This window comes from Poecilia formosa, unplaced genomic scaffold, assembly GCF_000485575.1.
Source record: "Poecilia formosa unplaced genomic scaffold, Poecilia_formosa-5.1.2 Scaffold763, whole genome shotgun sequence".
Taxonomy (NCBI): Eukaryota; Metazoa; Chordata; class Actinopteri; order Cyprinodontiformes; family Poeciliidae; genus Poecilia; species Poecilia formosa.
In genome coordinates this window covers 68,561-81,190 of record NW_006800702.1, presented here as the reverse complement: position 1 = coordinate 81,190, position 12,630 = coordinate 68,561, and the positions used below count along the sequence as shown (strand labels likewise).

Sequence of the window (12,630 nt, the reverse complement as noted above, 5' to 3'; positions counted from 1 at the left end):
CAGCAGCCCAAATAAGAGTGGAGCCCAAACAAACCTTTTTAAAACCCCACCCTCCTTAAAACAGCCCTCTGTACACTTATCTCTAAGAGGAAGATCCCAGGAGGGAAAAAGAGGGATCCTCAGGTGGAGATGCACAAACCTGCACAAACGGCGCACTAACCACTCAGACTATTTGATGGGTGTCGGCTTCACTCGCAGGCTGCCAGGTGAGGTGCAGGTGATTGGCGACAAGAGACAGTGATCGTCAGTCACCGATCATACTCTTTTTCACGGAAATCTGCTGATTATGATCGGTGGCCGATCGGTCGGCTCACCTCTAGTTCTATTCCTTCTGCTTCTTTTGTAAAAGCGGTCCATAGAACCGACCTGACCGTGTCGTGGCTGGGCCCCCTTCAGCTGGAGGTCCAGTTTGGTGTTTTTGTAGCTGTGGGTCCAGTCGTCCAGCTGCTTCGACTGGACCCAGCTGTGGGTCCAGTCCACGGGATCCAGTGGGATCAGAGCTGTGTGTAAATAGTAAAGAGTCCAGTCCTCAACCTGACAGCTTCGTCCCCAAGCCGACTGCCTCCCTGTTAGCTCTGTTTCCATGCTAATCCTGAATTAGCTGCCGACACTCCAAGACTGTTCAGAATGTCTCTGCAGAGGGAAAAGCCAAACAACGCGCCTGCAAGATGCAAGATTTCTCATTCATTTACAGGAATTACAGCATACATGTAGTGGCACAAAGTTCCTCCTTGTCCCAAATGCAGAATCGGTTTACAGTCTATTGGCAAATCACAAACAGCTGTGCCTCAGAAGATTCTGACCATTTCAGAGTCACTTTGCATTGACGTTCTAACGTCAGACATCGGGCTGACCACCTGAGCATCGGAAAACAATGGCCGCCTGCAGCATTCCTATTTGGCTGTGAAAGCAGGAAAACCTGCGTACCAAACCGCTCAGTGGGAACCAGCTGATGCTACAGTTCTCACTTCTAATGGTGACACAGAAGATGGTGGACATCCCTTCCAAATCTGAGGCTGTAATCTTTAAAATTAATGCGACAGGACAATTTATGTGCACTAATGTTAGACACAACAAGCAAGTGGAGAAGGTTTCATATTCATTTATTATCTCATTCATCTGTCTGGATACTCTTCTCCTCCATCGTCCCTGCAGACGGCAGCTGGCCATAAGTCTGGGTCCAGAACTTCACGTAAAACGATCTCAGGTCGTAGCTGAGAGAAAGAACAGATTTCAGATGTTAAACCTCTGGATCAAAATAAAACTCAGCAGAGTGAAGAGGAACGAAGCAACAGCGGAGATCTGGACATCATTTACATCCTCAGACAGGATCCTGATGGATCCTACCAGATCCTGATGGATCCCATGGAACATCGAGTTCGACTAGAGAAATGTCTTGTCAAGACAATAAACAGTTTTCATGTTTAAACTTGAACAACTTTCTTCTTCACATATTTTCTGCTATATTTATATTTGATTACATTTATAATCCTCGCACTCGAATCTGGAAATGGATCTATGACCCATTCACCAGATCCATCAGACCACACAGCTCTGAAGGTCAGAATAAAACAGAAATGTGCGAGATGAGGACAGTCACCCCAGAGCACCCTGGTACCTGACAGAGGACTTGCTCATGGAGTCATTAATCACCAGGTACGGCTGGTGGTACTTGGTGAAGGCGGGCCAGAGAACCGGTACTTTACTGTTGCCTCTGCTGGGGTCTCTGGAGAGAAAAGGAAATTCCTTTACCAGGGTAAATCATACCAGTTTAAACCAGTTCACACCAGTTTAAACGGACTAATCCAGATCATCAGTTTGGCTCCAATTTACAAGTTATTCCAGTTCAGGTTGGATCCGAACTGGAATAACCTGTTCAGATTAATATCTCAGAAACCAAAACAGCACAAAAAATGTTTTGTGCTGTTATATCAGTTTATATAACTGTAATCTCAATAAAACCAGCTGCTTTTCTGACTAAATCATTAAAGTTACTGCAGACATGTTGATCTGAACGAAACCTGAAAATGTGCCTCTATTGATTTGTCCTTTCATGTAAATGATGTGGTGAAATCAGACCACTGATGGGGCCAGAATAAAGTCTAGTTAATCTATCCCAGTTGGCTCCACCAGTTCACACCAGTTAGTGTGTCACACCAGACCAGTGTAGCCAGAAAAATTTAAACAAACTGGATAAACTCGTCTTCTGACCATCTCTGAGCAGTTTGGCTGAGCAGACAGTTAAAAACCAGTAAAGTTGATATGTGTGCTGCCCCAGTTGGACCCCTGCTGGCAGCCTCAATGCATGCTGGGAGTTTACCCGGTCTTGGCGAAGTTGGTCCAGTAGGCGATCTCTGTGTCGGGGGAAGTAGAGGAGTGGGAGGGAGAACGGTTTACTGAACAGGTACTGCAGGTCCTCTGCGTGCTCTGCCTCCACCCAGCGCGGGAAGCCCGGGATCCGCGTCTTCATGTTGAACAGGTAGGAGTAGGTACAGGGCCACAGGTAAGCACTGTCCATCTTCTGCAGGAACTTTGAAAGTGAAAAGTTTCTGTTCTGATCAAACCCAAACGGCACCAGCAGGACGTCGGCGGTAATGAAGGAGAAGAGCCACAGCTGACCTGGTGTTGTTGGCATGGAGCTGGAGGACAATCTGGGTCGGGACCAGGAACAGGAAGTTTGTCTCAATGTCGGCCACTGTCTTCTTTACTATGGCCGGATCTGGAGCCAAACCCCAGTGGACGGAGTAGACGTCAAAGGCCGAGGAGACGGCGGCATCCCCCTTGTCTTTAGTCAGGCCAGTCAGAAGACCTTTGACCTGGTCTCAGAGGAGGAAACCAGACCAATTCACACGTCTGGAGTCTTCATGACAATCCTCAAATAACAACTTGATGTTGCTTAAGTACTAACGTGGTCGTGGTTTCTTTCATGTTGTTGATTGAAGGAACATTGATTCCAGCAAATATGTGTCCATCCATGCTGTTTACACCTGCCAGGTAGTCAAACTGAGCCGCATTGTGAAAAAGCTTGCCTGGATCATCTGGGATGAAATCACCGTCAACCACCGGTGCGAGCTGGAGCAGGTCCATGACGGGATCTGAGCAGAGAGCAAGAGCTGCTGTTCTGTCTGCAGGGAAACACTCGACAGACAGGGCCAAGTCAGCAGCCTGCCTGAAACTAACCCACACTCCAACACTGGAGAAGAAACTCTGATGCAAACAAAAAATTAACCAGACCAGAAATAGAAAGCTGAACTGAAAGTTCAACAGATGGAGACAGGCTGGGTTCCTACAGACGTGTTTGTGTTCAGACCTTTCCCGAAAATATCCAGCAGGTTAATTTTCCCTGCCATGGTGAGCTTGATGGGGTTGAAGGCCTTCAGGCAGGCCAACATGTCGTCTTCCTCGGTTTGTCAACAGTTGACTTTACAAGTGATCTTCAGAGACAAAAGCAGCCAGACTCCGGATAAACTGCCGGGTTGCATGTCATGTAGAGGCAAAACGCCAGGCCTCATTAAAGCAGTGAAAGTTATAAAATGTAATGATTATCCTGTAAAATTAATTTAACACATTAATTTTGATCTTTTTTTTCAAATTTTAATGCAATTAATCTGTTTTTACATACAAACTGAATGTGTATAATCGCACTTTGCATCAATCTGATGGCTGAAAAATCTTAAGGTATTAAAACATAGAATCAGGTGATGTTAGCATCAACTATGAAGCTGTTTTAAGTGTGGAGACAAACTACCTTAAAAGCTTTCCATCCATGATCTGAACACGCTGATCCTTGCAGGGTGGTAAATTATTTACTGGTAAATTATTCAGTAATTTACCAGTAAAAGGGGGTTTGAATTGTCAAAGATGCTTATTTTGTAGAGTTTCAGATTAAAATGTGATAAATTAATTACAGAGCCTGAAATGAACTAAAGATGTGGATGATGTTTGAGTGAAAACCTTTCTAGTGAGTGCCATGGGGCTCTTCTGGAGGGCCTAGGGGCTGAGGGCCACGCCGCCCTGACAGATGGCTCTGCGGAACAGCCCTTTACTGTAAGGGGACACCATCTGGGACACAGCCAAACACCAACACCACATGGACTCATCGGACGGAAACCTCTTCCATAAACAGGATTTTGGGGGCGATGGTTTTTACCTGGAAGTTGACGCTGGCAGCTCTGGCTGACTGGCCAAAGATGGTGATGTTGTCCGGGTTCCCTCCGAAGGCCCGGATGTTCCTGTGGACCCAGGAGATGGCGGCATGCTGGTCCCATAGGCCATAGTTACCTGAGAGGAACAGAAAGCCCCCTGCTGGCTGTTTGACCTTAACGATGGATCCTCATTACGACACAACTAGAGGTACAACAAAACTTGAAACCATCCATTATGGATCACCAGAGTCTGACTGCAGAAACAGGACCAGGATTTAAATTCTGCTGTTGGTCCAAATGCCCTAACCTTCCAGAACCAAAACTCTTTTCTTGTGTGTCATCAGAAATAATGTTCTCCAAATGTTCATGAACCTAAACATCAGTGAATAACATTAGGGTCCTCTGAAGGAACAAGCTGCTTCACACCTGAACCGTCACCTGTGATTCTCGCCGCTCTGCAGCTGAGCTAACAGAACTCAGTTTACCTGCTGCTGGAAGCCAGATAAGGATCCCAGAAGTACTGGGAAATCTGCAAATGATCCCAAAACGACATATTTCATTCACAGATATTTAAGCTTCACTAGCATACCTGTGGTATGCTGATGATCCGGATTCCTTGTTTTGACTCAAACATTCAGTTCATCTGTTGCTTAAAATCCACACTGAGTCTCTGAAAACAGTTTTAAAGCAGCTTACATGAACACCGAAGTTTTAGTTTTGTCTTCACCTGGTAGTCGTTCATCTCCAGAGCTGAGGAAACCCAGAGTACCAACTCTGTAGTTCACCGTGACAACAATGACCCCTCCCCACGTCGGCCATCTCCTTCCCGTCATAAAGAGACTCTCCGAGGGCTTCCACATCATCGGACGCTCCCAGCAGGAAGGCTCCTCCGAAAAGGTACACCATCACTGGGAGGTTGGTGGACACTGGAGACAGAGATCGGATATGAGAGGGTTCATTCCAAGAAATGCAGTTCCTCTGGTGTCCACTAGGTGCTGCTGTGAACAGTCACTGGAAAATCTCATTTGGAGCTGAGCAGTTCCTGAGTCAGCAAGGAGGATATCAGTATGAGTAACCAGGACACAGTGGTATGTGAGGCGGTTTGCGGGGACATGGTGGTTTGTGAGGACACGGCAGTTTCAGGACACGGCGATATCTGAAGACACGGCGGTTTGTGGGGATACGGCGGTTTGAGGATACAGTGATATGTGAGGACACGACGGTTTGCGAGGACACGGCGGTTTGAGGATACAGTGATATGTGAGGACACGGCGGTTTGCAAGGACACGGCGGTTTGAGGATACAGTGATATGTGAGTACACGGCGGTTTGAGGATACAGTGATATGTGAGGACACGGCGGTTTGCGGGGACAAGGCGGTTTGTGGGGACACGGCGGTATGAGGACACGGCAGTTCGTAGGGACACGGCAGTGTGCGGGGACAAGGCGGTTTGAGGATACAGTGATATGTGAGGACACGGCGGAGTGAGGACACGCAGTATGTGAGGACACAGCGATTTACGGACACAGTAGTTTGTGAGAACTTGACCCCGTTTCTTACCTGACAGTCCATGTGGAACAAAAATGTTCAGGTAGAGGCAATCCTCGCTGCCCTGGGTTTTTGTCTGCAACAGCATCACCTGCAGGCAGCGCTCCCTGAACTTTGTGGCGATTAAAACTCCTGAAAACAGCCGACAGAAACCAAACAGCAGCTCATGTAGCATGTAGGCTAACCTGGTTTATTGATGAAGCAGCACTCATACACATCTGAACTTCACAGGACGTCGAAGGAAAACAGGAGTAAAATAACTTAACATGTTAAACACTTAAAATCAACATTTAAAGGTAGTAAATGTTAAAATACAGATTCTAAAGGGTGTTAAGAAAAATAAATTTAGTTGTAAAAATTTAACCATATGTTCAATATTAGATAAATTTACTTATGTTTTAAATAAAAAAATTCACTCCAAATTATATAGTTCATAGTTCAATCAGCGTAATCTCTTATGTAGGATAGTTCTATTGAAACATTTTACTCTAAGTTGAATTAAAATAACTTAGCTTGTAGTTCTCTATAATTTAAAACACAGCTAGTCTCTCTGTGGACTGACCAGACATTCACAGGGGGTCGTGGCTCTGTGTGACTTTAACCTTTTGACCACTTTGATAAGGTTTAACAGCTGGTGTAAAACAATCTGGTCCTGTGAGCAGAGTAGAGCTTCCTCTGGGACAGAGCCATAAAAACATCTGTCTCCATTCAAAAGAAAATAACACTTCTTTGATCTTAAAAACAGATTTTTACTGGAACATAGTCGACTAGATATAAATGAACTTGGCTAAGGACAGTCCCCTGATTAGAATACAGCAGAGAAGGGAAACACGCCCTCCCTTTAAGTATTGGACCCAGAACCTTAACCTCAGATCGCTCCAGGTTTACCCGTGATGCTGTATCCGGGGAACGGTGCGTCGGTGAAATGGTTCCCCGTAAGTTTGTCCTGGTGTGTGGATGTCAGCGGAGTGAGGTAAATATTGAATTGGATGCTGGTCTGTGATTTTATTGAGTTTTGTCAGTTTCATTAGTTGTTCGTATAATAAATGTTATGTTTTGGACTTGGAAAACGTTTGTCTTTGTCTTTATGGTTCAGCTGAAACAATGACGACATCAAGGAATCCGGGCAGAAGAGAGAATAAAACGAGCCAAAAGATTTTAATTCTTCTTCTTCTGATTAAAATTAGCAAGAGAAACTTGAAATCTTCATGCTTCAAACTGGAAACCAGTTAATCAGATTCTTTGAAATCAATATTTTCAGTCCTGATTTAAAGGAGCCAGCAGTTTTTCCACATCTCAGGTTTGCACAAGGGGTTTTGGGTGTGCTGTGGTGGTGCAGGGGTTAAGCACAACCCACATATGGAGGCCTCAGTCCTCGACGTGGCCGTGGCAGGTTCGATTCCCGGCCTGGCGACCTTTGCCGCATGTCTTCCCCTTCTCTCATTACCCACTTTCCTGTCAACTAACTATCAAATAAAGGCCACTAGAGCCGATAAAACCTAAAAAAAAAAAAAAAAAAAAAAAGGTTTACACAAGGGAGGAAAAATCCCATCTCATTATTAGGGGGTCAGAAAAGTTACAGTGAAATGCAACATGGTTGAAAAAGATTTTAATGTGTTCAAGCTGCAGGACCAAAAATGACTAATGTAAGGGTTAGGGTAAAAAAGTAGTAATAAGTAACCCTAACCCCTAAAAAGTACATTTGTAACTCTGTTACACTAATAAGCGGAGGTTCAGAGTCGCTTATCTAATCTCTGCTACAACTTTACAAGAATTAAGACTCTAAATAAAAACAAGCTTTAATGAGTGACTCTACTATGCTAACATTAGGACCCAGATGTGACGCCTCAACAAGATCAAAAACACATGCTATGCATTTACCAATATAGGCATATTGCATATCCACATATCGAGGAAAGAGCTAATATAAATGATAATATTTTCTACCTCAACAACACCCAGCTTCAACACCAACCAGCTTGATAAAAAAAAAAAAAAAAACGTAATTAAATGCTAACGAGGCATACCCGGTAAAACACGCAGCAATGACAGTGCAATACGGCCCAATGCACACAAGCTATCTATCAGAGTAAAACCGAAGCTCTGCCGTTTCCAACTGATTTCTGACCTTAAACTGGAATTGTACAGTTTTAAATGTTACAAGGTCCCAGAGTTTCAGTATATTTGATTTGATAAATAACTGGTTTGTGTCCCAACATCCCACTTTATGTATTCGGATTGACTTATTTTGTATGCCGTATAATGGCTGTAAATTTGTTTTGTATTTATTCCCCCAAACTTCCACATAATATGTTAGATGTGGTGCAATGAGTGTGTTATACAGAATAATTCAAGATTTATAGTCCAGGATGAAACTAGTTCCTCTCAGAACAGAAACACTTTTGGCTATTTTAGATTTTACTAGGCTGATCTGTGGTTTCCAGCTAATTTATCGCCTAATATGACTCCCACAAAATGTATTTCATGTACTTGTTGTAAATCAACTGTCAATTGATATTTTAATTGGATTATTTTCCTGTTTTTTTATTGTTTCCGAATATAAGTGAACATGTGACTCTGAGGCCAGAGCAAACCTTTAACATTTAAAACAATCATGAACCAACCTGAAAAAATCATCAGGTGACTGACTGTTTCCCACAGTTGCTGTAGCAGAACCAGAACCAGAACCAGCGGCCCAATGAGACCATGGACTTACCGTCCCAACCAGGATGAGGTTTAGGTTTCTCCCACTTCCCAGGAACGTCNACCCAAAAATTAATTCTTATTTTTTTCTTAGATGAAAGGCAGATTTACTTTGTTCTTTGTTTCTGTTGCCTTTTTATGCCGATATTGTTTAAATACAAGGGTTTGTTTTATGATTTCTTTGTGGGCGTTCTGGACTTTTCCAAGGCTGGCGGGTCCAGACCCGCTGACCCCCCAGGATTTACGGCCATTGGTTTGCATGAATTGTTGCTGTTATGAATTGTGAATAACAAAAAGTTTAGTGTTTAGTGATAGATTCTGGTAGTTTCTGCCTAACTGATAAAAAGTCGTGTTGATAAATTTATTTATTTATTTCGAACAGACAGAAAAAACAATCAAGAAAAAAAGAAAAACAAAATAAAAAACAAACTTAAGTAATAAAATGTAAAACAAATTATTCTGCCCATGTGACATGCAAATTTTATATTTTCTGTTCGAAAAGGAGCAGGTAGAAGATATAATATCTTATAATATCCTGGCCCTTTCATACTTATCAATTTATAATCAGTTAACTTTCAGAACAACAGAAAGAAACAACTTGTTTCCATTTTACATGATGTTTAACTATGTACAATTGTTTTAAATACTATTCATATCATCAATAGCATTATAGACCATTAATCAATCATCTTATATAGCATATTTTGAAATAAGCTCTGTTTTAATGAGTTTTTTAAGCTGGTTTATATTTCTACTTTAGCTCATCATTCAGTCCATTCCAGACATTTACTCCACACTCAGGTAAACACAAACTCTTCCTGGTTGTTCTAATACGTTGTTTTTTAAAATATCCTTCACCTCTTAAATTATAACTCCCTCTCTGTCACCAAACATTTCCTGTGTATTGGGTGGAAGTTGCTGATTTCTGACCTTAAACATAAATTGTACAGTTTTAAATGTTACAAGGTCCCAGAGTTTCAGTAGATTTGATTTGATAAATACCTGGTTTGTGTCCCAACATCCCACTTCATGTATTCAGATTGACTTATTTTGTATGACGTATAATGGCTGTAGATTTGTTTTGTATTTATTCCCCCAAACTTCCACACAATGTGTTAGATGTGGTGCAATGAGTGTGTTATACAGAATAAATAAAGATTTGTAGTCCAGGATGAAACTAGTTCCTCTCAGAACAGAAACACTTTTGGCTATTTTAGATTTTACTGATTTGTGGTTTCCAGCTAAATTTATTGCCTAATATGACACCCACAAAATTTATTTCATGTACTTGTTGTAAATCAACTGTCAATTGATATTTTAATTGGATTATTTTCCTGTTTTTTATTGTTTCCGAATATAATATAAGTGAACATGTGACTCTGAGGCCATCAGGTGACTGATTGTTTCCCACAGTTGCTGTAGCAGAACCAGAACCAGAACCAGAACCAGCGGCCCAATGAGACCATGGACTTACCGTCCCAACCAGGATGAGGTTTAGGTTTCTCCCACTTCCCAGGAACGTCAGCGAAGGGGACGCCTTTAAACTCCTCCACCATCGGGAAGAGACCTGTATCAACGTTCAGCCCCTCCACAGCGCCGGCCTTGGTCTGGACCACGCCCACCTGCTCTCTCTCACACACACACACACACACACACACACACACACACACACACGTAACCCAGTGTTAAAAATACAAGTAAAAAACCAATAGATGTTGATTTAATATCTTATTCTACAACGAGATTAAAAAAAGTAAAGTTAAAAAAAGAATATGTTTGTAAATATGTTCATAAATATTGATAAAAAAGTGCTAAAAATCTTTAAAACCTGTGAAATATCCCTTTAGTGATTGCTTTTAGTGACAGATTAAACAACCAATAACTGGCACAGTTTGATTTCACATCAGCCAATCAGGTTGATTGTCCCGCCCCTTTAACTGCAGGCTGAGATTTAGCTAACACCTCCCTTGAGAGCTGATGGTTGTTCCGTAAATTGCCTGTAAGATTCTGTTAAATTCTACGAAGAATCCTGGAAATTGGTAAGACAATGTTAAAATAGTATCGCAGAATTTATAATTCTAAATAGTGAATCTGTTTTTTTTTAATTTAGATCTCAGAAAGCTTCTGTTCTAACAGCTGACGTCTGGAAAAATGCCCTGTATTTGTGTAGCATTGAAGCATCGGTGAGTAATCGCAGGCGCTCAGCCGTTGGCCCAGTAAATTTGCTAAAAATTGGCTAAAATACCTAATAACTATTAAAATTTAACAAAAAATAAAATTGTATTGTAAACTTTATATCATTATTATTGTGTGTGTTGTATTCGTCCTATGTAAATGTACTTCTTTTTCTATTAGTACATGTTTTAATATTTCGACATTGTTAATGTCATGGTGCTCTTATTGCTTACGAACTTTCTGTTCTCTGTAGGTCAGAGCTAATGCGGGTTTCTAATCCACAGCTTGAATGTTAGATTTAGTGTTATAGATGAACTTTGGCACTTTTAGATTGAAATTTGAATTGTTGCTTAAGCTTTGTTGATATTAGCATCCTGAATTTTAAGATGCTTTACTTTGACCTTCTTCCAGGTCAGGTTTTTTTTTCTTTATGGTGCACATTTGAAGCATCGTACCCAGAGACATCAAGATCACCCCCACAAGAACTTGGATGGCAGCTCCAGCCCAGAGGACCGGGTGAACCGGTAGATGGTGACCCGACTGGTCACCAGCCATGAAACATTGAAAAAATATTTCACAAACACATTGGAAAGACTAAACAAACTTTGAAAGAACATTTGACAGACATCAGAAAGACTGGGTTATTTCTATTATTTAATTTTGTTTTTAGAAAAAGCAACTTTTGTTTATTTGTACATTGTGGATCCACAAATGTTGTTTATATTAAATTCTACTTTTTTATATACATTGTGTGCTCTCCTCTGTTGTTCACACCCAGGCTCCCCCAAATTTAGAATCTCCTGATCAGGCCCAACTTCCTTTATACTTCTGTAGTGTTGGTGTTAGTAAAGTAAATTAACTTAACTTGCCATCTACTATTAAAGGTATTTAAAGTAACCTTTCTTGTGGGTTACACACACACACACACAGACACACACAGTTCAGTCAGGAGTCTATGCAAACTGCCTAAATCTCATTTTCTAATTTAAAGCAGGGTGTGGGCGGTGTGATGCTGAGGAACGACTGAGTGAAGAAGTACAGGAACATGACCAAGATGTTGGCCCATGTAGAGGTGGGTTCTGGAATGGGTTGAAGTGGACCAGAACCAAAGAACCAGAACCAAAAGTGAAAAAGAAATAAAGCAGAAAGAATCTGAAGGTTTTCTCTGGTTTTGCTAGTTTCTCCTGTTTCCATACACACACATATAAGAAACATTCAGGCGAAGTCGTGTTTTTCCCGTCTGAGCTGCTGATCAGAGGAAGGAGTCAGAGTGAAGCAAACCAACCTTTGCAGCTGCAGCGGACCTCAGAACCAGCCCGAACAGAACCAGGTGGATCATCATGATGTGTGTCTTCCTCCTGCAGAACCTCCTGTTTTATATGGCCTGGTGGGGCGTTCAGGTCAGCTCAGAAACACGACGCCTCCACACCGGATGACTCTTCATGATGCCATGTGACCTCATGCATCTCCCAGAACCAAGTGACTGAGCTTTACCTGGAAAATCAAGAACAAGGAAAAAGGTCTGCGACACAAGGGAGGAATCCACTGGCCCAGCTGCTGCCGGCTTCAGACAACAACATGCATTTAGTTGCACAACATAGAAAAACATATTTACTGATGAAGGAATTAATTTGACCATTTTTTGTCCATGGCTAAAAATGACAACCGAGAAAAGATTAGTTGATCAATTATTGCAAAAATGAAGTAAAAAGTAAAAATGAGTGAAGAAGAAATAAAAAATTAAAAACAAACATGCACATAAACATAAACATAATTAAAAGGGAGAATAAAACAAAATTGAATTAAATTCTTTCTCAGGCTAAAATTAAATGAATGTTGTATCAGTGTGTGTGCGGTGCGCGTGTTTGTGTGCACTCACACACACACACTGGTTCTGAAGGTCGGATGGATCATTAACCAAACAGAACAGCCCGGCTGCTGTAGGCAGCGGCTGGGAAAACACACAGCTGCTGTTTACAGGAGCACCTGAAGGCAGCACCAGGATCTGCTGGTTCAGCAGAAAACCCCCAGTCACCAAAACTTCTGCTTTCTAATTTTA

General features: G+C 41.9%; 1 pseudogene; it reads right to left on the bottom strand.

Moving 5' to 3' along the window:
- Positions 1-1,084: 1,084 nt before the first annotated feature.
- Positions 1,085-12,137, bottom strand: LOC103131451 (bile salt-activated lipase-like; annotated as a pseudogene).
- Positions 12,138-12,630: the final 493 nt, after the last annotated feature.